The sequence below is a fragment of the Leopardus geoffroyi genome (assembly GCF_018350155.1).
Source record: "Leopardus geoffroyi isolate Oge1 chromosome X unlocalized genomic scaffold, O.geoffroyi_Oge1_pat1.0 chrX_random_Un_scaffold_60, whole genome shotgun sequence".
In the NCBI taxonomy this organism is placed as follows: domain Eukaryota; kingdom Metazoa; phylum Chordata; class Mammalia; order Carnivora; family Felidae; genus Leopardus; species Leopardus geoffroyi.
In genome coordinates this window covers 37329-62167 of record NW_025543573.1, presented here as the reverse complement: position 1 = coordinate 62167, position 24839 = coordinate 37329, and the positions used below count along the sequence as shown (strand labels likewise).

Here is a 24839-nt window from a genome sequence, read left to right as displayed (position 1 = left end):
GCCCGACATAAGGCAGGCTCACAACTCGGTCAGACCCTGAATCAGAATGCTAACCCTGGGGCGCCTGGGTGGCTCAGTCGGTTGAGCGCCTGACTTCAGCTCAGGTCATGATCTCACGGTCCGTGAGTTCGAGCCCCGCGTCAGGCTCTGTGCTGACACATCGGAGCCTGGAGCCTGCTTCGGATTGTGTGTCTCCCTGTCTCTCTGACCCTCCCCCAGTTCATGCTCTGTCTCTCTGTCTTAAAAATAAATAAACGTTAAAAAACATTTTTTTAAATAAAAAATAAAAAAATAAAAACAGAACGCTAACCCTAACACACTCTTCACTGAGCCCTGATATCAGCGCTATGGAAAATCCTAACACTTCAGGCGGATTGGGGTCGACGGTGCCCAGGCCCTATTCCTAGTCCTAATCCTAACCCTCAACCCAGAACTGTAACCTGGAACCCTAATCCTCATCCAAACCCTAACCTCTACCCCGTACCCCATAACTCCAAACCCCAAACTAAAACGATTTGAATCCTAACCCAACCCAAAACGTGCATCTAAAACCTAAGCCTAAAGCTTATAGCCTAAACACAACCCCTTCCCTATCTGACCCTTGCTGTCTGTTCGTGATATCACCCCTACCCCTCTGCCCTGACCCCTCGCTTGAGACCATGATGGTGTAGTTTCCTGAGACAGCATCTTCCGAGAATGTGAGAATTCACCCCAGATGGGAGAAACCGCAGAGCGCCTGCGTAGATCCCCCGCACTGAAAGAGAGGGGCATCCCTGGGTCAAGACCAAGAATGCGCGCGCGACCGAAAGACCGCGGGATGGGGAATAGGGCCGAGGCCGTGCGCGGTGCCGATCATCGACGGGGACAGCCGAGTGGCGGCGGGCAGCGACGAGGGAGGATGGAAAGGGCGGAGACTGAGCGGAAAGAGACGAAGCTGAGCCGATGTCGAGCGATGGTGGCCGAAAACTGACGGAAGAATCCGAAGGCCCAAGGGAGGGTTCGAGGGCCGCTCGGCGCGTAGACCCAGTCGGGGAGCCGAGGCTGAGGACCCAGCGGTGGGACGGAATGGGAGGGAGCGGGCCGCGCCGAGAGCGGCGGTAGGTAGGACCAGGACTTTAGTGCAACCTCCAGGGGTGATCGGGAAGGGGGCGACTGGGGGCAGGCCACGAACTGGGTTGGCTGGGGAGACGCCCGGGGTTGTGGTGGGGGTGGGGCACCAGCTAGGAGGGACCAGTGAGCAGGGGGAGGGGCGGGGGAGCTGGCGGCCTGCGGTCCTTAAATAGGGGCGGGGCAGGACTGGACAATCCAGGGGCGCCGCGGGAGGGACAGGGGGAGGCCCAGGATCCTCAGTTGGGAGGAGTGGGGGGGGGGGGGGCAGCCGGGGTCTTTAGTTGCGGTCGGGGCTCGAACCGGCTGTGGGGGCGCCGTGGGAGGGCCGGTGGGGCCTTAGGCGGGGATGGGCTGGAATGGAGGGTCTGGGGTGGTGTGGGAGGCTGGGGTCTCGTTCCCAGAGTCTACGGGGACCCTGGGCAGCACGATGCGGGTCCAGGACGCGGGAGGTGGGCGGGTCCCTGGAGCCAGGGCCCCACAGGGCACGTTGAACTCCCCAGAGGTGTCTTTAGGGACTCGAAGCTCAGATGCCCTATTCCCGACCTGAATCAGGCCCGGCCCAGGGAAGGTGCGGGCCACGCCAGGGTTGCGGGTTCACAGGCACGACTGGGGACACAGGACGTGGGCCGGGCCGTCATTCGGGACCCTGGCGCAGGGTCCGGGGCTCAGGCCTCATGGCACCTGACACCCGCGAGCGCGGGAGCCCACCGACACCTGCCAGCGTGGCAGCCCGTGGCGCAGTCTCGGCTCACAGGAAGGTCAGTTCGTTTGTTATTTTTTTCTTGCTGGCTGCAGGTATCCCGGGGGGAACGGCCTTTGTTTTGTTTTGACACTGACGTGCCTTCGTTCCTCAGCTGCCTTGTCTGGTTGTGCAAAGCACGTTCCACAGAGTGGCAGAGGGAGCAGGCTGTGCCGCAGTCACTGGCCGGTGTGTTTGTTTCCTTTTTGGGGAGCACAGGGGGTTTCCTGCGCGGGGTGCACCCCACTTCTCTTTTTGGGTTTCAGCAGATCCTTAACAGTCTGTCCTGCGTAATTGTCGAAACAGGCGGGTCAAAGTTGCATGGGCTTACGCTGTCCCCCAGATCCTTCCGTCTGAGAGTAACCGCCCCCCAACCCGGCGCTCACTCTAACATCTGAGAGTAACCCCCCCCCACCCCAGCCCAGTGCTCGCTGTAACATCCGAGAGTAACTGCCCCCCAGCCCGGTGCTCACTCTAACATCTGAGAGTAACCCCCCCCTCAACCCGGTGCTCGCTCTAACGTCTGAGAGTAACTCCCCGGCGCTCGCTCTAATGTCTGAGAGTAACTCCCCCGGTGCTCGCTCTAACATCTGAGAGTAACCCCCCCCCCCAACCCGGCGCTCACTGTAACGTCTGTAACCGCCCCCCCCCCCCAGCCTGGCGCTCAAACATCTGAGAGTAACCGCCCCCCAGCCCGGTGCTCACTCTAACATCTGAGAGTAACTCCCCCGGCGCTCGCTCTAACATCTGAGAGTAACTCCCCCGGCGCTCGCTCTAATGTCTGAGAGTAACTCCCCCGGCGCTCGCTCTAACATCTGAGAGTAACCACCCCCCCCAACCCGGTGCTCTAACATCTGAGAGTAACCCCCCCCAACCCGGTGCTCACTCTAACGTCTGAGAGTAACCCCCCCCCAGCCCTGCACTCGCACTAATGTCTGAGAGTAACTCCCCCGGCGCTCGCTCTAACATCTGAGAGTAACCCCCCCCCCCAACCCGGTGCTCTAACATCTGAGAGTAACTCCCCAGCGCTCTCTCTAATGTCTGAGAGTAACTCCCCCCAGCCCTGCACTCGGTCTAACATCTGAGAGTAACCCCCTCCCCCAGTCCGGCGCTCGCTGTAACATCTGTGAGTAACCGCCCCCCCCCCCCAACCGGGTGCTCACTCTACCATCTGAGAGTAACTCCCCAGCGCTCGCTCTAATGTCTGAGAATAACTCCCCCGGCACTCGCTCTAATGTCTGAGAATAACTCCCCCGGCGCTCGCTCTAATGTCTGAGAGTAACTCCCCCGGCGCTCGCTCTAATGTCTGAGAGTAACCCCCCCCCCAGCCCGGCGCTCACTGTAACGTCTGTAACCGCCCCCCCCCCAGCCTGGCACTCACTCTAACATCTGAGAGTAACCCCCCCCAACCCGGTGCTCGCTCTAACATCTGAGAGTAACTCCCCGGCGCTCGCTCTAATGTCTGAGAGTAACTCCCCCGGCGCTCGCTCTAATGTCTGAGAGTAACTCCCTCGGCGCTCGCTCTAATGTCTGAGAGTAACCCCCCCCCCAGCCCGGCGCTCACTGTAACGTCTGTAACCGCCCCCCCCCCAGCCTGGCACTCACTCTAACATCTGAGAGTAACCCCCCCCCAACCCGGTGCTCGCTCTAACATCTGAGAGTAACTCCCCGGCGCTCGCTCTAATGTCTGAGAGTAACTCCCCTGGTGCTCGCTCTAACATCTGAGAGTAACCACCCCCCCAACCCGGTGCTCTCTCTAACATCTGAGAGTAACTCCCCCGGCGCTCGCTCTAACATCTGAGAGTAACCCCCACCCCCCAGCCCGGCACTCGCTGTAACGTCTGTAACCACCTCCCCCAGCCTGGCGCTCACTCTAACATCTGAGAGTAACCCCCCCCCCCACCAACCCGGTGCTCACTCTAACATCTGAGAGTAACTCCCCGGCTCTCGCTCTAATGTCTGAGAGTAACTCCCCGGCGCTCACTCTAACATTTGAGAGTAACCTCCCCCAACCCGGTGCTCTCTCTAACATCTGAGAGTAACTCCCCCGGCGCTCGCTCTAATGTCTGAAAGTAACACCCGGGCGCTCGCTCTAATGTCTGAGAGTAACTCCACCGGCGCTCACTCTAACCTCGGAGAGTAACCCCCCCCAACCCGGTGCTCACTCTAACGTCCGAGAGTAACCCCCCCCCAGCCCTGCACTCGCTCTAATGTCTGAGAGTAACTCCCCCGGCCCTCGCTCTAACATCTGAGAGTACCCCCCCCAGCCCGGCGCTCGCTGTAACGTCTGTAACCGCCCCCCCCCCCAGCCTGGCGCTCACTCTAACATCTGAGAGTAACCGCCCCCCAGTCCGGTGTTCACTCTAACATCTGAGAGTAACTCCCCGGCGCTCGCTCTAACGTCTGAGAGTAACCCCCCCACCCAGCGCTCGCTCTAACATCTGAGAGTAACCCCCCCCCCAGCCCGGCGCTCGCTGTAACGTCTGTAACCGCCCCCCCCCCAGCCTGGCGCTCACTCTAACATCTGAGAGTAACCACCCCCCCCAACCCGGTGCTCTAACATCTGAGAGTAACTCCCCGGCGCTCGCTCTAATGTCTGAGAGTAACTCCCCCGGCGCTCGCTCTAACATCTGAGAGTAATCCCCCCCAACCTGGTGCTCGCTCTAACATCTGAGAGTAAACCCCCCACCACCACCTGGGGCTCTTTGCGCTAACGTCTGAGAGTAACCCCCCCCCCCCAGCCCGGCGCCCGCTCTAACGTCTGAGAGTAACTCCCCGGCGCTCGCTCTAATGTCTGAGAGTAACTCCCCCGGCGCTCGCTCTAACATCTGAGAGTAGTCCCCCCCAACCTGGTGCTCGCTCTAACATCTGAGAGTAAACCCCCCACCACCACCTGGTGCTCTCTCGCGCTAACATCTGAGAGTAACCCCCCCCAGCCCTGCACTCCGTCTGACATCTGAGAGTAACCCCCCCCCCAGCCCGGCACTTGCTCTAACGTCTATGAATAACCCCCCCCCAGCCCAGCGCTCGCTGTAACATCTTTAATCCCCCCCAGCCCTGCACTCGCTCTAACGTCTGAGAGTAACCACCCCCCCAGCACTCGCTCTAACGTCTGAGAGTAACACCCCCAGCCCGGCGCTCGGTCTAACATCTGAGAGTAACCCCCTCCCCCAGTCCGGCGCTCGCTGTAACATCTGTGAGTAACCGCCCCCCCCCCAAAACCGGGTGCTCGCTCTACCATCTGAGAGTAACTCCCCAGTGCTCACTCTAATGTCTGAGCGTAACCCCCCCCCACCGGCACTCGCTATAACGTCTGAGAGTAACCCCCTCCCCATGCCCGGCGCTGTCTCATGTCAGAAGCCCAGAGTTCCAAGCCTAACCAAACAGCCAGACCGGGTCCCCAGGCGTGACCAGTAGGAAGCCTGGCCCCACCAGGTGACGATGGCCTGCCAGAGCGGTGCCCACAGGTGTCAGGATGCTGAACGGGACCACCTGTGACTCTCCCTTTGGAAGGACCAGAGATGCCCACTTTGACCCCATTGCATGCATTCTTAGGCGTCACCAGCCGTCTAGCTGATTTCAAGCAGAACTCTGTGCAAAGTACGCCTGCATGGGACAGGGGGTGGCGTTCACTTCTTGGCAGTTCGCATTCAAATGAATATTCTAGTTAAACATTTTCGTGTAAGACAGGACATATCTGAACTATAGGAATCCTTTTACTTACAGTTTTATAATCCTTTTATAACAGTTTTTAACACAAAATAAAAACCCCTGCTTTAATACACTAACGTTAACCTTTAAAATAAGATATTTTACCAGCGAAAAAGGGTTTATCTGGGAGTAAGAGAACTGTGACTTGGGACAAGGAAGCAAAACTGTGGACAAGCCCAACAAACAAGGGTTCTGCTGTGTGGAGAAGCAGGAAGTTGGCAGGGGTTGTTCTGGAAGAAACTTTGGACAGAATCAAGACTTGAGATGACACTTTCTGCCTGGTTGACTTGCAGGGGTGGGGGTTCCTCCCGGTAGGTGCAGGGTGCCCCTACCCCTGCTGGGATCTGTAAGGGATGAGTCTTCCTGTTGAGACTTGCCCCTGGGGTGCCTAATTGAGTGCTCCCGCTGCAATGAGCATGGAGAGTGATGGCTCCCTCTTGCAGCCCCCCACCCCCGTCCTCTTTAGTGAGGGCCCGGTCACCGTCTCCCTAACCGAGGAGGGTACCCACATTCCCCGCAGGAAGGGGAAACCTGTGTGAGGTACTGACCCAACAGTGGTGCTTTGAGTCCTGTTCCCAGTTGTGCCAGCCGTCAGGGCAGTCAGGGCATGCACACGGTAAAACAGGGCAAATACCCGCTCCACACATTCAGTGTTTTCCTCTAGGTTTCTCCAAATAAAGCAGACGTAAGTATAAGTCCAAGTCAAGTTCCTGAAGGTTTAGGTATGAAATTCTACTTGTCAGCCTCTCAAGCCGAATTTTTAAAAGTAGTGTAATCTGTTCTTTGAAGTAATTTCCTAGACGTAAGACACCTAGGTTATTTCACGGTCATGTTAAACGATGAGGACGCCTTAAGAATTTGCGAGGAAAAAAGTGATAAAATATAAGCTTTTTCAGGCGTTTTCCGTGTTTTCCGAAGTCTTAAAAGGGGGAAGTATTTATTTTAATATTCATTTACTTTTGAGGGAGAGTGCGCAACCAGGGGAGGGGCAGAAAGACAGGGAGACAGAGGATCCAAAGTGGGCTCCACGCTGTTAGCAAAGGCCCGACTGGGGATTCACACTGACCAACGGTGAGATCATGAGATCGTGAGATCGTGAGATCATGAGATCGTGAGATCGTGACCTGAGCCGGAGTCGGGCGCTTAACCGACTGAGCCACGCAGGCGCCCTGAGAGTGGAAGTATTTTGATGAGACTTTCAGAGATTTGTAACCACCAGTGTTGTGGCCGGACCAGCCCTTGTACTGCTCCGTGATCCCAACACGCCTTTCAGGAACAGCCCTCGGGAAACATTGAAGGGGGGAGAAAAGTTTATCACTTGTAGGAAGCGTGGGTTACACGGCACACCTGGGGCCACACAGCTGGAGACAGCGGCTTCACCTGCCTGGGGTTCTGCTTTTATCGGCCGCAGGCGTAGAGTTTCACTCTTTACATCCAGGAATCTGGGGTGCCTGGTGGGCTCAGTCCACAGAGCATCCGCCTCTACTTGAAATACACTTACTGGGGCACCTGGCTGGCTCAGCAGAGCATTCGACTGTACTTCAAGAATAAACGTGTGAAACACACAGGGATTTGACGTGCGGCAGGAGCGAGACCACACAGCCCAAACGGGCCAGCCCTCATGAAAATCCCCCGAGCGCTCTAAACAGAGGAGCCCCCTTGTGGAGCGGCGCCTGCGTCTGTCTGTCCCGGCTCGGCCCGTGGCTGGCCGTGTGCGCGCCATCAGTGCCGAAGTCAGGCCCTTGCGGAGCAAAAGGGGGAACCCCCAGGTCGGGGTTTACACACCAGCAGCAGCACCACCTGGCCGTGAAGGGGCTGCCGGCCCCCTCATCCTCCCCAGAAGCCCACACAGCCTTTCTGCCCCACTCAGTCGGGTGACCACGTGGCGTGTGCAGGGCTGGCTCCAGGGACTTGTGCTCTGCAAGGAAGGGGAAGGAGCGGCTGTGACAGCTGGCACCCCAGTGGCCCTGGAGGCAGCCCCAAAGATGCAGTCCTGATATTAGACATGCCCCCCCACCCAGGAAGATGCGGTCCTGATCGGTAGGCACGGCCCCCCGCCCCCCCCCAAGATGCGGTCCTGATTGGTAGGCACGCCCCCCCCCCGAAGATGCGGTCCTGATCGGTAGGCATGCCCCCCCCAAGATGCGGTCCTGATCGGTAGGCACGCCCCCCCCCCCGGAAGATACGGTCCTGATCGGTAGGCATGCCCTGCCACACCCCCCCCGGAAGACGCGGTCCTGATCAGTAGGCATGCCCCCCCACCCCCCCGGAAGATGCGGTCCTGATCGGTAGGCATGCCCACCCCCCCCAGAAGACGCGATCCTGATCGGTAGGCATGCCCCGCCACCCCCCCGAAGATGCGGTCCTGATCGGTAGGCATGCCCCCACCCAAGATGCGGTCCTGATCGGTAGGCACGCCCCCCCCCGGAAGATGCGGTCCTGATCGGTAGGCATGCCCCCCCCCAAGATGCGGTCCTGATCGGTAGGCACGCCCCCCCCCCCGGAAGATACGGTCCTGATCGGTAGGCATGCCCCGCCACCCCCCCCCCGGAAGACGTGGTCCTGATCAGTAGGCATGCCCCCCCACCCCCCCGGAAGATGCGGTCCTGATCGGTAGGCATGCCCCCCCCAAGATGCGGTCCTGATCGGTAGGCGTGCCCACCCCCCCAAGATGCGGTCCTGATCGGTAGGCATGCCCCACTCCCACCCCGCAGGGAGGCAGAGACTCAGGCTTTTCCGTCCTCTGCCCAAGGCCTGGACGTGCCCTCTGACACATTGCCACAGTGTGGCCCCAAGGCGTATATTTGGTCATTCTAGCACTAGCTGCAAAAATTCTTGTCGGTTCTCTGGTACAAGTGTGTGTTTGTGTGGGTGATGGGTCATCCTCACATGGTCCCTGTTGTCCTAGTCCCTGCTGACACTGTCGGCCTAGTTTCTTCTTGGGAGCCTCACCTCTCAGCTGCCCTCAGCCTGCAGCCCACCCCCTGTGACAACCGTGTCTGGCTCGATGGGCCCCAGACTAACGGGTACCAAGCGGGAGAAGCTGAGAATACAGAGCAGTGGTGTCCTCGGTGTCTGAGGCAGGATTATAGCACCCCCACACACACAAGAAACCCCAAAGTGGAGCTTCACCGAGGGAACAAAGCTGCACTTTTGTGAGTGAGCAGAGCAGGTGACCATGGTGTCTCGCCTCCCCCAGCCCTCTCCCACCCTGGGGTTTACAGGTTCGTGTGCTCTGGGCTCCTAGAAATAGCAGTCCAGGGAGAGCATTTCGGACATCCCGTGGGCAGGTCACTGCCCCCAGACTCGGTGGTGCCATCGCTAAAAGGGGCTCTGGCGTGGGGAGAGTGAGGTCAGAGGAGGAGAGAAGGACAGAGATGTTCTAGCCAGAGACTTAGGAGGGGCAGAGTGAAGGGATCCTTTGGGGTGACGCTAGGGACCCCACTGTGACCCACCTAGTCTCGGCGACCACTTAGTGGGTACAGCAGCCCGGTGTCCACGGTCCGATGCCAGGAGAGGTGCTGGGAGGGGTGGGTAGTGCCACCAGGCCCTGGTCTCTCCTGTGGGTCGGTGCTCCATCCAGAGGAGAAGATCCGCAGGTAGGTCACAGTGTGTCCTCGATGGGACTGCAGATGGCACCTGATCCCGTTCAGGGTAGCCCTGCAACACAAGGTTATGTCCACGTGAGACCCTCCTTAGTGGGCCTTTTACAACGTTTGGGAAGAGACGTGTCACAGGGGGCGCAAGCCATGCCAGCCCTAGCATCTCAGGGACACTGAGCTCTGACCGTGGTTCTGACTTTGACGCTGACCTCCATTACTTTCCCACGGCCCTAGCCCTCACTCGTAACTCCTATCCTCACCCTGAACAGCCGAAGATCCACAGAAGTTGCAACCCATACAACACTGTCAGCCTCATGAGCTTTATAAACCCCTGGCCCCTGACCTGAGACCTGCCTTAATCACAAACCCAGACCTGGAGTTTACGCAGGGCCGAACCCGAACCCTAAGCTCCCACCTTAGACTTAAGTCCTGCCCCGGTGCTAACCCTGCAATGCAGGCTCCCATCCTCGCAGTCCCCACGCACCCCTGGGTCCCGCCCACAGAAGCAGCCGTGCAGTCCAGGATGGGAGGCAGGTGTCCAGGCCACCTGGAAACGGCAGGGCTGCAGGACACCGGATCCGGACTCCCCGTTTGGAATGGAGGCTGTCCCCAGCAAGTCCCCGAGGCGCGCGGCTCCTGGAAACACCAGGCTCAAGGTGGGAGCCGCGTGTCACACAGACGTCTTTGAGCTCGGCCCATTTCTTGTCCCTTCCAGTGTGAAAGGACACATCCCCGCCCTCCTAACACGGGCTCCTTCTCCGTCTGCGGAGGGGTGCGGGGCGCATGGTCTGTGTGCACAGCAGCTGACGTGTATGTGGTTGGAAACAGCCGCGGAGGTCCCTGCTGTCAGGACAGGTGGGAGGTGTGGGGTTTAATCAACTGTATGTTATGTAGACGCATTGGGTTTAATCAACTGTATGTTATGTAGACGCATCAGGCATGTCTACACACGCACACGCACGTATGCGCAGATCTGGGGCCGGGGGCTTCCTGCCCACCGCGCAGCACCGTTCTGAGGGTCACATCGCACAATGCGCGGATGAAACCTCCGTTCCCGGGTCACTTGCCCCAAGAGCTCACAGCCAGGTTGTGCCTGAATGTCGATAAAGACTCAGGCCCCACGGCTCATACCTCCTGCCATTTTGACCTTGTTCTCTGGACCCTGGTGACCCTGAGGGCTCCTGGCGGCACCAGTTCAGCTTCTCCTCTGGCTGGCAGACTTCCCCTCGGCCTCATTCACAGACCTGTTGTGTCGTGGCCATGAGGGAGCTCTGACGGTGCCCCCTATACCCAGCGGACATCAGGTGGGGCTCCCAGGCCTGATGTTAGCCTCTCACCCCCCACCGTGAGGATTCAGCCTCTGCAGGTGAAGACAGCCCTGTTCCAGGTCCCCAGGCAGTGACACCGCGGGGCACACCCTTCCCCTGCCCTCTGACCACCGTCCTGGTCCAACCAGACCCCTCCCGCTCCCCACGAGTGACACAGGGTGAGCGCGTGCCGGGCAGGCATGTACCCAGCGACCGGGTCTAATCAGAGGAGCAGCGGTCGGTCGGGGATGCCACCTCTCCGTCAGCTTCAGTACAGGCAGCAGGGATTGGAACAGTCTGGGTGGGACTCTCGGCATCCCTGTTTCCAGGGCAGCGTGCTGGGCCAGTAGGATCCCTTAGACCCGCCGCCCTCTTCTTGACAGTGTTGATGGGAATTTCCGCTCTGGGCCAGTGTGCAAGAGCCCCGTTAGTAAGCTGGCCCAGGCACCGTGCAGGGGCTGCGTCCCCTTTCTGTGTGGCACACGGGGCCCTGTGAGGAGCGGAGTCGCCCGGGCCAGGCCAGCCCTGTGAGGAGTGCGCAGTTCCGACCGTCGACATCCCCGGCAGCCTGCTCGGGGGGCCCCGAGTCCTCCTCCCCACTCGCAGGACGTGCTCCAGCAGCCTGTCCTGCAAAGCAGCTGAGGAGCAAGACGCCTCCTTGGAAGTAACTGGAAAGGCAGCCTGTCCCCTTAGAAGGAAGGGTGTAGCTGGGGGTGACCGGGGACACATTGGGGTTGTGGCGCACAGTGACAACGGTAAAGTAACAACTGCGTGCAAAGGCCCCTGGGAAAGCGGAGGTCGGACTGCTGTCCGGGAGTTTGATGAGGTGGGAGAGGCACAGACGGGAGAATATTCCAGAAAGAGGGAAGTACCTGCAAAAGTTGGAGGGAACAGCACGGACTGCCCATGACCAGAAACGGTCACTTTGGCTGTGGGAGGCCTGCGGGCAGAGACTCTGAAGGAGCGACCAGCACGGCGGGCTGACTTCCCAGGGCCGTAGGGGTACCAAACGCACGGGGTCGGAGAGAAGAGGGCTCTTGTTCAGAGACCCTAATCGGACACCCAGGCGCACCTGGGTGGCTCCCCGGGGAGCAGGGACCCTCCACTGAAAGGCAGACCGAGGTAGGGGTGCTGTTCTGGACACAGACATGGCACTGGAGGCCGTAGGAGCTCGCGAGGTACCGGCACCGTGTCCCTGGAGCATCACAGAGAAAGCTGGCCTAGCAGGCAAGTCCCCAGGACAGAGGCCGGCGGCACTCAAGGGCTCCTGGGCAAGGGAGGGTTGGTTTCTTTCTTAGGACACCTGCGACGCGAGGCATCGTAAGGGCTGCTGGTACGCAGCCTGTGCGGGGTGGGCGGACCGCAGGGACGAGCACCTGAGCAGAAGTGGCGCTACAGGTGACAAGGGCCCAGCGGACAAGCATCGGAAGGTGGTAGGTCAAGGGACAGAAAAGGAGTGTCTGCAGGGGGCTGCGGTAGGCAGGTGCACGTGGGGGGCACCTCCTCCTGCCTGGTACGCCTGGACCTCGGACCTGTGCCCTGGCAGGACCGGGCCGGGTACGTGCTGGCCACCGGGATGGTGCATTTGTTCTCAGGTTGGAATGCTCAGCTCTCCTGCGTTTGCAGGGTCACAGGGCCCAGGGAGGCCCGGCTGCTCGCACCCCAGCTCATTTCTGCACTGGCTTGCGGCAATAGGCCGGGAGCCTGGGTACAGGGTCTACACAGCCTCCAGCTGCTGGTGTCTGGAGCTGGTTGTTGTCTGAGCCCCGTCCCTGTATCTGAGAATGGGGACAGTTGACCGACCAGGGGTGGTATAGTGAGAGGGGGGAGGAGACAGATTGGGGTCGTGTGCAGGCGTGGTGTTGGGGGAGGTGCAGAAGACATGTCGGGATTTCGAGGAGGGGCTGAGGGGCCAGGTCCACGTGACACACACACACACCCGCCCCCCGCAGGGGCAGCTAGGAACAGGTCAGGTGAGATCAAAGTCCAGTTCCGTGGCCAGGACACGGGACAGAAGCATGGATGAGGGAGACAGCACATTCTCTTTCAGGGTGGCCGTGCCATCAAGGTGCAGCATCGTTCCCAGGCCCCTGCCCCCCGTCCTCTCCCCCTCAACTGGAGCTTGCCAGTGTCCAGACCCTCCTGTCTTCTGGCTGCACTCCCAACCCTGCTGACCTGTCTACTGCTCCACACTCACAGGCCCGGACACGGGGACACCGAGGACGGCGGGACACGGAGGACGGCGGGACACCGAGGACGGAGTGGCTGTTGTGAAGCCCAACGTCCACAGGATGGAAAGTACGGTGTTACTGTACCCTGATACATGCCCCCCGTGCTGCGCAGGGAAGTGTCCCTGAGGCCACGGCCAAGCCCCTCGTGGCACCCTGGCACCCGGAGAACCTTGCAGACCACAGAGACAAGGCTGGATCGCAGCTGCCCGAGCCTGGGGGTCGGGAGGGCACACAGGGTCCCAGCACAGCAAGAAAGGCAGGCTTTGGGGGGGCTGCTCAGAAGCACGTGCTCAGCTGCCCCTGCAGAGACCGGCCGCCCGTCCACCTGTCTCGTTCGGGTCACGTCCGGGGCTTCCTGCTCCCGGGGGGGGGGGGGGGGCAGCTGCAGGCCAGAAAAGACTGCACTCTTGGCTGAAGCAGCAAAGTACACGACCGTGCACCCAGCTTGACGTCTGGCCCCCTTTGTTGTAGTGTGGTCTGTACAGCAAGGGTTCCAGGAAGCTGACGAGGATGCTAGAAAATCCTGAGAGGATAGATTGGGCCAGGTGTCCCACAGGTGAAAGGCAGGGGAGGATCACGGCCCTGTCCCCAGCACTCACCCCCACATGTCAACTGTTTCTTCTCCCGCCAGTCACACGATGACCACGTACCAACCACTTTACCCTTTTCTCACATCCTGCCACTAACCAGGGTCCCGGGTCCCGCATCCCCTGTGCTCAGGAGACCCTGGGGAGGGGGGGGTCCCACCTTATCCCCTCCTAGAACATACCCCGTCCACTGGCTGAGGCACAGATACCGTGACCGCCGCCCTCAGTGTCCAGGACCGCGCAGACGCAGCAGGGATTCACAGGAGGTAAGGGAAGTGCCTGCTTACTCTCCCACCCCTGCGTGGTCTGTTGACTGTGGGCTGCAGACACCCACCTTCTCAGGGGACGCTGTGGCACAGAGCAGGACACAGGTTAATTAATCGCAGAGTTTGTTATTTCTTCTAAATGTTTGTTTTGTTTTGTTTTGTTTTGGAAGAGAGAGACACACATGGGTTCAGGGTGGCGGAGAACCAAGCAGGCTCTGTGCTGTCACCTTAGACTCCGCCACGGGACTCGAACCCACAGACTAGGAGATCATGGCCTGAGTTGACATCCAGAGTCAGACGCCTGCCGACCGAGCCCCCCAGGCCCCGAGTTTGGATTCCTAAAGCCACGCCAGAGTTCCTTGTCCCCTCCCCAGCGTCACACACATTCTCTCCCAACGGGAAGGCCCCTTCTGGGGAACTGCTGTGGGAGAGCCCCGAGTCCCCATCCTGAATGTGCTCCCTGGGGAGCCGAGCTCCGCTGGTGCACGTGCCTCTCGCACTGGAAGAGTCTGGAACAGTCGTGAGCAATCGGTCACCCTGCAAGGTGGGACTGGCTGTGCCGGCGCTGGAGGCTGGGTCCCTCTCGTGTACGACCAGCAGGACACTTGGGCCTGTAGGGTGTTTAGCAGGGATGGTGCCCAGGCCACACGCCCAGAGTGAAAACCTGGGAACGCTGGAGGGGACACGGCTTCAGGCCACGGACGGGACAGACTCCCATGGCACCACGTGGGCACTCACCACCTAGACATGGACGCGCCGTTTCCGGTCTGCGTCTCCACAGCACTGCGCTGGGCCAGCTCAGAGGCCTCACGAGTTCACATTAACTTCGTCTCCTTATTGCTAGTTCTAGACCATGAGTTAAAGCTGGATTCAGATGCTCTTTACCCAAAAAATTACAAAAAGAAAACGTTCGCCATATGCACTTGAGGCATCACGGTGGCGGCTACTAGAGCTTTCCTGCTCGGCTGGGAACACAGCCAGTGCAGGGCAGTGGGGGGGGGGGGGGGAGGGGGGGCAGCTCCATGTGCAGGGTCAGGTACAGCAGCAGGGCACCCCCTCCTGGGGTGTCCGAGGCTGAGGGAGACGGAGACATTGGAGCACAGAGAGGGAGCCCACACCACACGTGCCGGTCTGCGCTGTCTGTTTGTTTTGTTTTTTTAACATTGATTTACCACTGAGAGACAGACACAGAGCGTGAGCCGGAGAGGGGCAGGGAGAGAGGGAGACACAGAATCCGAAGCAGGCTCCAGGCTCCGAACTGTCAGCACAGAGCCCCACGCGGAGCTCGAACTCACAAACTGGGAGATCATGACCTGAGCCGAAGTCGGTCGCCTAACCAACTGAGCCCACCCAGGCGCCCCGAACTCACCGTCTGTTCTTTTTTTTTTTTTTTTCAACGTTTATTTATTTTTTGGGACAGAGAGAGACAGAGAATGAACGGGGGAGGGTCAGAGAGAGGGAGACACAGAATCGGAAACAGGCTCCAGGCTCTGAGCCATCAGCCCAGAGCCCGACGCGGGGCTCGAACTCACGGACCGCAAGATCGTGACCTGGCTGAAGTCGGACGCTTAACCGACTGCGCCACCCAGGCGCCCCTCTCACGGTGTGTTCTAATGCGCTTGCACTCAGCCTCACCAAGTGGACTCTGACCAGCAACTAAGGCTCCGTTTGGACAGCAGGTTCCAAGCCCGTCCCTTACTAGAGACAGCACTGCAGCGAAGGGGTGGGTGCTCCGTGGGAGGTCCCGTCCTAGGGAGGCGGATGACACACGGACCCATCAGCCTCCCCAGGACAGCGAGCCTTCTGCGGAACAGACAGGGGGAACGACGTCAGAGCTCCACACTGGGCCACCTGTCTGGAGTAGGTGGGTCACCTTCTAGAAGGACCGCCACGCATTATGCCAAGACCTGTCTCCGACTCCGCTTCAGCCTGCCCTTTGTGGACATGGTGCAGAGCCACTCGAGTGCCCTACACAGATCAGTGGAGACGGACAGAGAACCTGGGACTGACCCACACTTACAGGATCAACTCCTGTGTGACGAAGGCTCCAGGACAGTCCGATGTGGGAAAACACGGTCCTTTCAACAGAAAGTGACGGGGAAAGTGGACATCCATACGGCCAAAAAAATAACGTTGATCCTTGCTTCACACAGCGCACGACATAAATTCCAAATGGGTCACGTACATCATCATAGAATCAAACACGTAGGAGAAACGTGGGATAAAACATGCCCTGTGTGTGTCCGGATGTGCACGCACAGTGGAGATGCATACTTCACAATACGGAATATACACAGAACTGTTTCCACAATAACACAAACAAGTCCCCAAGATGATGGGAAGACACTTCCCAAAAAATACACGGTTGCCCAGTAAGCACACAGAGATGCTCAACGTATTAGTCGCCGGAGAAATCTAAATTAAAACCACGAGATCCCACTAAACACCCACGTGAATGACTACAGTGAAAAAGACAGACGTGCCACATGGCGAGGCTTCGGAGCAGTGGGGACTCTCCTACGCTGCTCACGGGAGCGGTGCTCACGCTTTGCAAAACCACTTTCATCAGTTTCTTTTAAAAGTTAAAATATAGGGGGCGCCCGGATGGCCCAGTTGGTTAAGTGTCTGACTCTTTGTTTCGATTCGGGTCCTGATTCGTGATTTGTGAGATCGAGCCCCGCATCGGGCTCTAAGCTGACAGCACAGGGCCTACTTGGGATTCTGGCTCTGCTCCTCCCCTGCTCGTGCATGCACACACGCACGCGTGCCCTCTCTCTCTCATAAAAAAAATGAAAGTTAAAAAAGGAAATGAACTCGCAATCCTACTTTTAGGGTTGCCAAAACAAATGAAATATATGTGCACACGCATGTGTACGTAAATGTTTACAGCAGTTTTATTCATAATAGCCAAACTTGGAAAAAAAAAAAACACAAACATCAACTAATATATCTCTACAGTGTAATATTACACATCTATTAAAAATGGACTTCTGATACACATAATATCCACGAGTATCAAAATTGATATGTTGTGCAAAAGCCAGACAGAAAAGAATATATATAATTCAACATGTATGAAACTCTGGATAAGATAAATCTAACCTTCAGTGACAGAAAACAGAGCACTGTTTGCCCGGTGGTGCTGGGGATAATTGGGAAGGTCAGGGTCGGTGGGGGGAAGGGGGGTGGAGGGGAGAAGACTGTGGTGACAGAAGTATTCTGTATTTTCATTGTAGTTATATTTTTCAGATATCGGGGTGCCTGGGGGGGCTCAGTCGGCTGAGCAGCTGACTCTTGGTTGCATTTCAGGTCATGATCTCACAGGTTCGGGAATTTGAGCCCCACAGGTTCTGTGCTGGCAGCACGGGGCCTGCTTGGGAATCTCTCTCCCACTCTCTCTGTCTCTCCCCACCTGCGCTGTGTCTCTCTCAAAATAAAAATCTTAAGCTTTAAAAAAAATTGGTCAGATATCAAAACTGGACACTTAAATTATGTATATTGTATGTAGATTATGGTTCTTTTTTTATTATTTTTTTATGTTATTTTTGAGAGAGAGACAGAGTATGAGCGAGGGAGGAGCAGACAGAGAGGGAGACACAGAATCCAAAGCAGGATCCAGGCTCTGAGCTGTCAGCACAGAGCCTGACGCGGGGCTTGAACCCACAAACCGTGAGATCATGACCTGAGCCGAAGTCAGAGGCTCAACCAACTGAGCCCCCCCAGGTGCCCCCAAGTTATTTTTTAAAATAGAGAATTGACAGCCCAGAAAAAAAAACCTCGAGTTATGGCCAGTTGATTCTGACAATTTACACCATGCAAATACTTACTCAAAATGGATCAAAGGCCTACATTTCGGAGCCACAACTACAAAACCGTGAGAAGAAAGCATAGGAAAGACTTTCATGACCTTGAATTGGGCAGCTTTCTTAAATATGGCACCAAACGCAGAGGCAGCGAAAGGAAAAATAGATTCAACTTACTAAAATTAAATACTTTGCTACAAAGGACACGGTCAGGAGATTTTAGCAATACAAAGCAGCATGTGGTTGGCTCAGTTGGTGGAGCGTAGGCCTCTTGATCTCAGGGTCGTGAGTTCGAGCCCCATGTTGGGTGTAGAGATTCCTTAAGAAGAAAATCTTGGGGCCCCAGGGTGGCTCAGTTGGCTAAGCTCAGTCTTGATTTTTGGCTCAGGTCATGATCTCTCGGTTTGTAAGTTCGAGCCCCACACAGGGTTCTGTGCTGACAGTGCAGGATTCTCTCTGCCCCTCCCCTGCTTTCCCTCCCTCCCTCCCTCTCTCTCAAAAATAAACTGAAAAAATAAAAAATTTAAAAATTTTTTTTTAAATCTCAAAAAGAAAAAACAGGGAGAAATATTTGGACATAATCTATCTGATAAGGCAGATACGGAGCATGTCCAGAATATATAAAAACGCCTACAATACAACAAAGATAATTTTTTTTAATGCTTATTTACTTTTCAGAGAGAAAGAGAGAGCACAAGCAGGGGAGGGGCAGAGAGAGAGCGGGACACAGAATCTGAAGCAGGCTCCAGGCTCTGAGCTGTCAGCTCAGAGCCTGACGCGGGCCCAAAGTCACGAACCACAAGATCATGACGTGAGCCGAAGTCAGACGCTTAACCAACCGAACTACCCAGGCGCCCCTATGTTATTTTATTAATATTTTAGAGAGCACACGTACCCAAGCGGGGGAGGGGCAGAGAGAGGGGGACACAGGATCTGAAGTGGAGTCCTCACTGACAGCAGAGAGCCTGACACGGGGCTTGAACTCATGAACCGTGAGATCATGACCTCAGTTGGACACTTAACCGACTGAGCCACCCAGGCGCCCCAAAAGACAATTCAATATGAAACTGGGCAAAAGACCAACAGACGTTTCTTCAAAGAAGATCTATACAAAGGGCCAATAAGCACATAAAGATGCTTATCAGTGGTCATTAGTCACAGGAAAACAGTGACAAAAGGACTATAGTGTTAAAAATGTCAACAACAAAAATATAAAATGAGTTAGGAGAGAATAAACCTGTATTGGAATATGGAGAAACTGAAACCATATACATTCCTAGTAACAAGGTAAAATGATGCAGGCAGTGTGGAAAACAGTTTGGGTTTTCCTCCAAAAGTTAGATTTTCCACATGACCTTACAGTTACATTCCTGGGGATGTACCCACAAGGATTGCAAACAGGAACTCAAGTAGATACTTGTATGTGAACATTCAGAGCATTGTGATTCACCCAGTGTTCACAGTATGTGAATGGATAAACAAGTTGTGCTATGTACATGCAGTGGACAATTATTCAGCCCTAAAGAATGATGAAGGTATGAGATACATACATGGATAACCCTGAAAAACATACTCAGTGAGAGAAGCCAGACACAAAATGGATTATACGCTTCAATTTATATGAAATATCTAGGAAAAGCTACTTCATGGAGACACAAAGGACATCAGAGGTGGCCAGGGGTTGGGGAGGGAGGACTTGAGAGTAATTGCTTAATAGGGACAGTTTTGCTGGGGGCAGTGAAAAAGTTTTGGAAATAATGGTGAGGGATGTAAAACACTACGGACGTAATTAATGCCACAAAATTAGACACTTAAAATGGATTCAATTGCCAACTATTACCAATGACATGAAAAGAAACAGCGATGTGGTTATTCACCAAAAGAACGCCAAGCAAAACGTTACATAGAGATTTCGTAAAGGTTAGGGTTCTCAGAGATAGAGTTTGATTGCGTTATATGCACCTGCCTACCCGACCTCTTCACTTTGGTGTCTGAGAGATGCCTCAAGTCCCCCACGTCTAGCTTAAGCCTCCAATCTGTTCCTGCCAGTGCCTTCCTCTCTATGGACACCTGCCACTCGTTTCTCAGGATCAAACTGTGGAGTCATTCTTGGCTCCCTTCCTTCTCGCCAACTCCTGATCGAGTCTGAGGGAAAGTAAAGTTGATCTACTGTTGAAATAGGTCTAGAACCAAACATATATGCGCACTTGATTTATTACAGTGTTAACCACTGTTGAGCACTGAAGAAAAGTAGCTTTTTCAGGAAGTGGTGTTTAATCAACTGACCATCTACATGGAGTAAAATGATTAATAAAAATGTGATTTGTGGATCTGAATGCGAAAGGTAGGGCTGCCTGGGTGGTTCAGTCAATTGGGTGACCAACTCCTGGTTTTGGCTGCAGTCACGATCTCATGGTTTGTGGGATCGAGCCCCACGTCGGGGTCTGCACCGACAGCGTGGAGCCTGCTTGGGATTCTCCGTCTCCCTTTCTCTCTGCCCCTTCCCCACTCGTTCTCTCTCTCTGAATAAGTAAATCAACTTAAATAAATGTGAAAGGTAAAACCAGCCAGCAGACAACAGGAGAACAGTGTCTTGATGCTGTGAAGGTAGGCAAAGATCTGAGTGCAGATATCTTGTCTGCTAGGTTTATCCTGTATCCCCAGTGCTAGGACAGGGCCTGCCCCATAGTAGACGTCCAGTAAATATGTACAGAACACGTAGAAAGGACAGTTTCCTTAACACCCTCTGAAGGAACACACATACACACATTGTTTCCTTGTGAAGACAGTGTTTTTCATGGTAAGATTTCATATAAATGTCACTTCTTAATTAGATTAATGCAATGTTAATAAAAACCCCAGTCAGATTTATTTTCAGAATGTCGTAATTTGATCGTAATCTCAGCGAAAAATGAATAATAATACCTAGGAAACACCCAAAGGAATGGCAGGAACAAAAAATGGGCAGTGAGATGTGACGAGGCCTCGCAGGCAGTAAAGCAAATTTACAACCACAGTTAAGAGCACCTCACTGCATCCAGGACACTACCACGCGTTGCAGGGTTCGTGTGCCGCTAAGAAATCGCCACCAGTTAACCTAGGACTTGTCAGATGGATCAGGACCGACAGCCCACAAGTGTGAGAAACCACGTGCCTCGGCATGGTATCCTCAGATTCACAGAAGAAGGAAAATACAGCAGACAGAGCTAAAAACATGCATGGTTTTAGCATAAAAATGAGATAATATTGCAAATAGGAAGAGAGATCTAAGAATGCTAGAGAGAAAATTAGGGAGGTGAGCTGCGTAGCCGGCCTCTCACACTCCAGCAGGACCGCGGATGTACAACCACACGTGAGCCTCGTACACGCGCTCCGGCCGAACCACGGATCTACAACCGCAGGTTAGTGGTGGGTCTCACGTTACACGCGTTCCACCAGGACTGTGGATGTACAACCGGGTATCTCCCACGTGCACGCTCTCCGGCAGGACCGTAGATGGACAACCGCATAGGTCACGTGTACACGCGCTCTGGCAGGACCGCGAGTGTACAACCACAGGTTAGCAGGGTATCTCCCATGTACACACACCCGTGCGGGACCACAGATGTACAACCCCGTATATCACGTGTACACAGGCCCCATCAGAGCCGCGGATGTACAACCGCGTATATCACGCGTACACGCTCTGCGGCAGGACTGCAGGTGTACAAGGAAGAACAGTAGCAGTTGTCCAAGAAGTGGAGGGCATCAGGGTTTACACCGTCGTAGTGGGAAAGGCCTTTCCAAGGGGGCCCTGGGTCAAGAAGTGACGCGGGACACGGTGCTCCGTGCGACTGCGCAGGCTGACCGGCCCTGCTTCAGGGACGGTGCCGCGAGCCCCGACCCACTCCTGCCCCGCTGCCTGCGTGCACGCACAGGGGGCAGGAAGGCGGGGTGGCCGCGTGCCACGCATGTGCGGGAGTCCGTGCACACCCGCGACAACACCCGCGTGCCCAGGGAGGAGAGCTGGCAGGACAGCGCAGTCACAGAGAACAAGGGCCAAGGCCACCCGAAGTGCGCACGGAGGGAGCCGAGCCTGGACGAAGGGCCAGAGGGAGGCGCCAGGGACCAAGGACAGAGAGAGAGAGAGAGAGAGAGAGAGAGAGAGACACAGACACAGAGAGACAGAGACAGACAGACAGACACACACACACAGGAACCGTGGACGGAGGGACCCGAGTGGTGACGGGCGGTGCCGAGCGGTGGTGGGCGGGGATACATGGCGCCGAGCGGTCCAAGCCCGGATGGAGGGCGCCAAAGGGCCGCCGGACGAGATCGGGCAACTTGAAGGGAGACGGACAGGAAGTGACGCAGCGCAACGAACGGAGACACGGGAACAGACGGAGATGCACGACAGGTGCCGAAGCTGGTGATGGAAGATCGCCGATCGATAGGACGGAAGTGACGCAGAGGGACGGAGCGACAGGTGCCGACAGCGACAGGACAGGAAGTGACGCAGAGCAATGGAGTGACAGGTGCCCAGGCTGCTGATGGAAGACCGCGGAGCGCCTAGCAACAGGACAGGAAGTGACGCAGAGCAATGGAGTGACAGGTGCCGAAGCTAGTGACGGAAGGCTGCAGAGCGCCGAGACACAGGACGGGAAGTGACGCAGTGACGAGAGCGAGCGAAGATGGACGACTGGTGCCGAAGCTGGTGACGAAAGACCGCGGAGCGCCGAGCGATAGGACGGGAAGTGACGCAGAGGAATGGAGTGACAGGTGCCCAGGCTGGCGATGGAAGACCGCGGAGCGCCTAGCAACAGGACAGGAAGTGACGCAGAGGGATGGAGTGGCAGGTGCCCAGGCTGGCGATGGAAGACCGCGGAGCGCCGAGCGACAGGAAGCCAGTGTGCACCCCGGAGAGGCCGCATGCAGAGCGGACGTGACGGAGACGCCCCGGCGCGGGTCGGTGCTACAGCCGCCCGGGGACAGTCCTCCAGCTCGGGGCTCCCAGCTCCCGCACACCCCCCGGGGAGGGGGCGTCTGTGCTTGAAAGCCCACCCTTTGTGTGGGTGGCGCCAACATTTCTCTCTCACATCACGCACTCACATCAGTCCCCCCTTCTGCCATCTTTCTGGAAAGTGGGCCCTAAGTGTTCCCCCGAAGGACCTCCACGCAGCACCCCGAAAACAGCCCTGACTCGTCTGTCCCACAGGAGTCCTGGGGGGGGGGGGGGGGGGGGTAGGGCAGGACACTGACTCCCAGCAGTCTTGTGTCTGAAGTCTAGGATTCTCCCCAACCCTTGCCAGAGGCCTCGCTGCACCTGGGAAAGAGGGGCGAACGTGCTGGTTACTTTGGGGGACACGGAAGCAGGCCGTGTGCAAAGAACTGGCCTGGCGGAGGGTGGACAGGGGGCCGGGCTCAGCTGGGGCCCCCGGAGCCCCTCCTGTTAGCCGCAGTGAGCAGCGGGCCTTCTCGGAAGCAGTCACGGGGTCCGATGCCGTAACCATGGCGCCCGCAGCCGGCGTGGGGATTGCACACTGCGCAGACCTCCCGCTGCAGCTAATCAGTCCCTGATGGCAAACGCGTTGACAATAGACTGCTCGCCCACCCCGACCAGACGACAGGGGGGCTGTGCTCGGGGACCTGGGCTTTCTGGCTAGATCATAAAGCTGCAGCAACGGACAGCTGTTCGCGTCTGTGCCTCACAGCTGCTTCCATCAGGCCTACAGTCAGCCACACAGGGTCCGCTCCCGACCCGCCTGCCCCCACCAGAACGTCATCGCCCTGGCGCCTCCAACACGACCTTTCTCCTCCCCCCCAGATGGATACATCTATGCAACCAAGAACCACAGCCTCGACTTCAGACAAACGGCCAGCTCCCAGGACTGATCTCGGATGCGCTCTACACGCTAGTTGCTGAGCCCAAGTACACGGGGCCATCCTAGTCTCCCCACTCTCCTTGTGTCCCAGTAACATCTGCAGCTCTACGCCCCAAGTTGGTCTCCAGTCCCGACACTAATTCCCACATGCAGCACAGCCCTGCCCCAAGCCCCAGTCTTGGGCCCGACTCCTGCATGGGGCCCAGACGAGGTTCCCTGCTCCTCGGTGCAGCTCACATCTACCCCCGAGGGGATCTTTCTGGAACACAAATGACACCATGACACTTGTCCACCCGTAACTCCACCCAGAGGTTTCTCGATACTTGCTGGGGTGTGTTTTGGAAGAGGCACCTGCTCCTGAGAGCCCCCGACACCCTCAACTGACGCTGTTGACTCCCAGGTTTCCCAACAGGGAGCACTTCCTGGGGCGGATCACCTGGGCATTCCAGTGGTCAGATGACACAGACTGACACCTCAAACTACTCGCCCCAGCAGGGGGCTGGCTCCTATGCTGCAAAGAGTTCAAAGACAGGTTCCCCAGCTGGGATCAAGCCACTGTCCATGTGGTGTTTCCCTTGGCCACTGCATCGCACCCATGGGACTTGATGGAAGGAGGGACCAGAGCACATGTTTCTAGGCAGGATGTTACAGGCTAAATGACGTCCCTCAAAATCCATATGTTCAAGTCCTATCCCCACCCCCAGCACCTCAGGATGCGGATGTATTTGGATATAGGGTCTTGAAAGAGGTAACTAAATCAAAATGAGGTCATTAGAATTGGCCCTGATCCCAAAGGACTGGAGTCCTAGAAGATGAGGAGACAGACATACGCAGAGGGACGACCACAAGAGGACCGGGATAAAGATGACATCTACACACCCAGGAGAGAGGGCTCTGCAGGAACCAGCCTCAGCCCTGCCTGGATCTCAGACTCCCAGCCTCCAGAACCCTGAGAAATGAATCCCTATGGTCTAAGCCGCCCAGCCTGGGGTATTTGCTATGGCAGCGCGAGCATGCCGTGAAAATATCAGGTCTCAGAACTGACAGGACCTGCCACTTGTTCCCCTGGTACACAAGTCACAGGGACCCCAGGGACAGGATCGTTGAGGGACGCAGGGACCTGGCTCCGGACCCTCATGGTCTGGATGCAGCATCTGCCTGACGCTGTGAGCACCTTCTATGTAGCAGGTCCTTTGCGTCAATGGTCACATGGGAGCGTCACAGCAGTCCTTGGACTGGGACATCCTTAGACACCGTTTGCTCATGGTGTAGCAACTGAGGCCCCAAGAGGGAAGTGGGTGTCCTGCATCACACGCTGGTAAATGGCAAAACCAGACTCCCAACCACGTCTGCACGCTGACTCAAACTCCCTGTGCCATCTGTACGTGAGGCAGAATCATTTCAGCCTTCGAGCAAGGAAAATCTTGTTTCCCCAGGGCCAGTGGTCCGTCGGGATGAGGTGCTGGGCTGCCAGATGGGCTCAAGAGTGACAATCAGAAAAAGCCTGGTGCGTGAGCGGCACGGACTTCTCCGCCTCGTCGGGCCATGCCTCCCAGCCACCACGGCGCCCTCCCCTCGTGCTCTGGATTATCATCCACATTCATTCATTTCAAACACCCTTT

The 24839-nt window shown here is 56.7% G+C and overlaps 1 long non-coding RNA gene across 1 annotated transcript; it reads left to right on the top strand.

Moving 5' to 3' along the window:
* The first annotated feature begins 788 nt into the window (after positions 1-788).
* On the top strand, positions 789-13693 carry LOC123595715. The gene is made up of 2 exons (XR_006711326.1): positions 789-1101; positions 12669-13693. It is a non-coding gene; the product is annotated as an uncharacterized LOC123595715 (long non-coding RNA).
* Positions 13694-24839: the final 11146 nt, after the last annotated feature.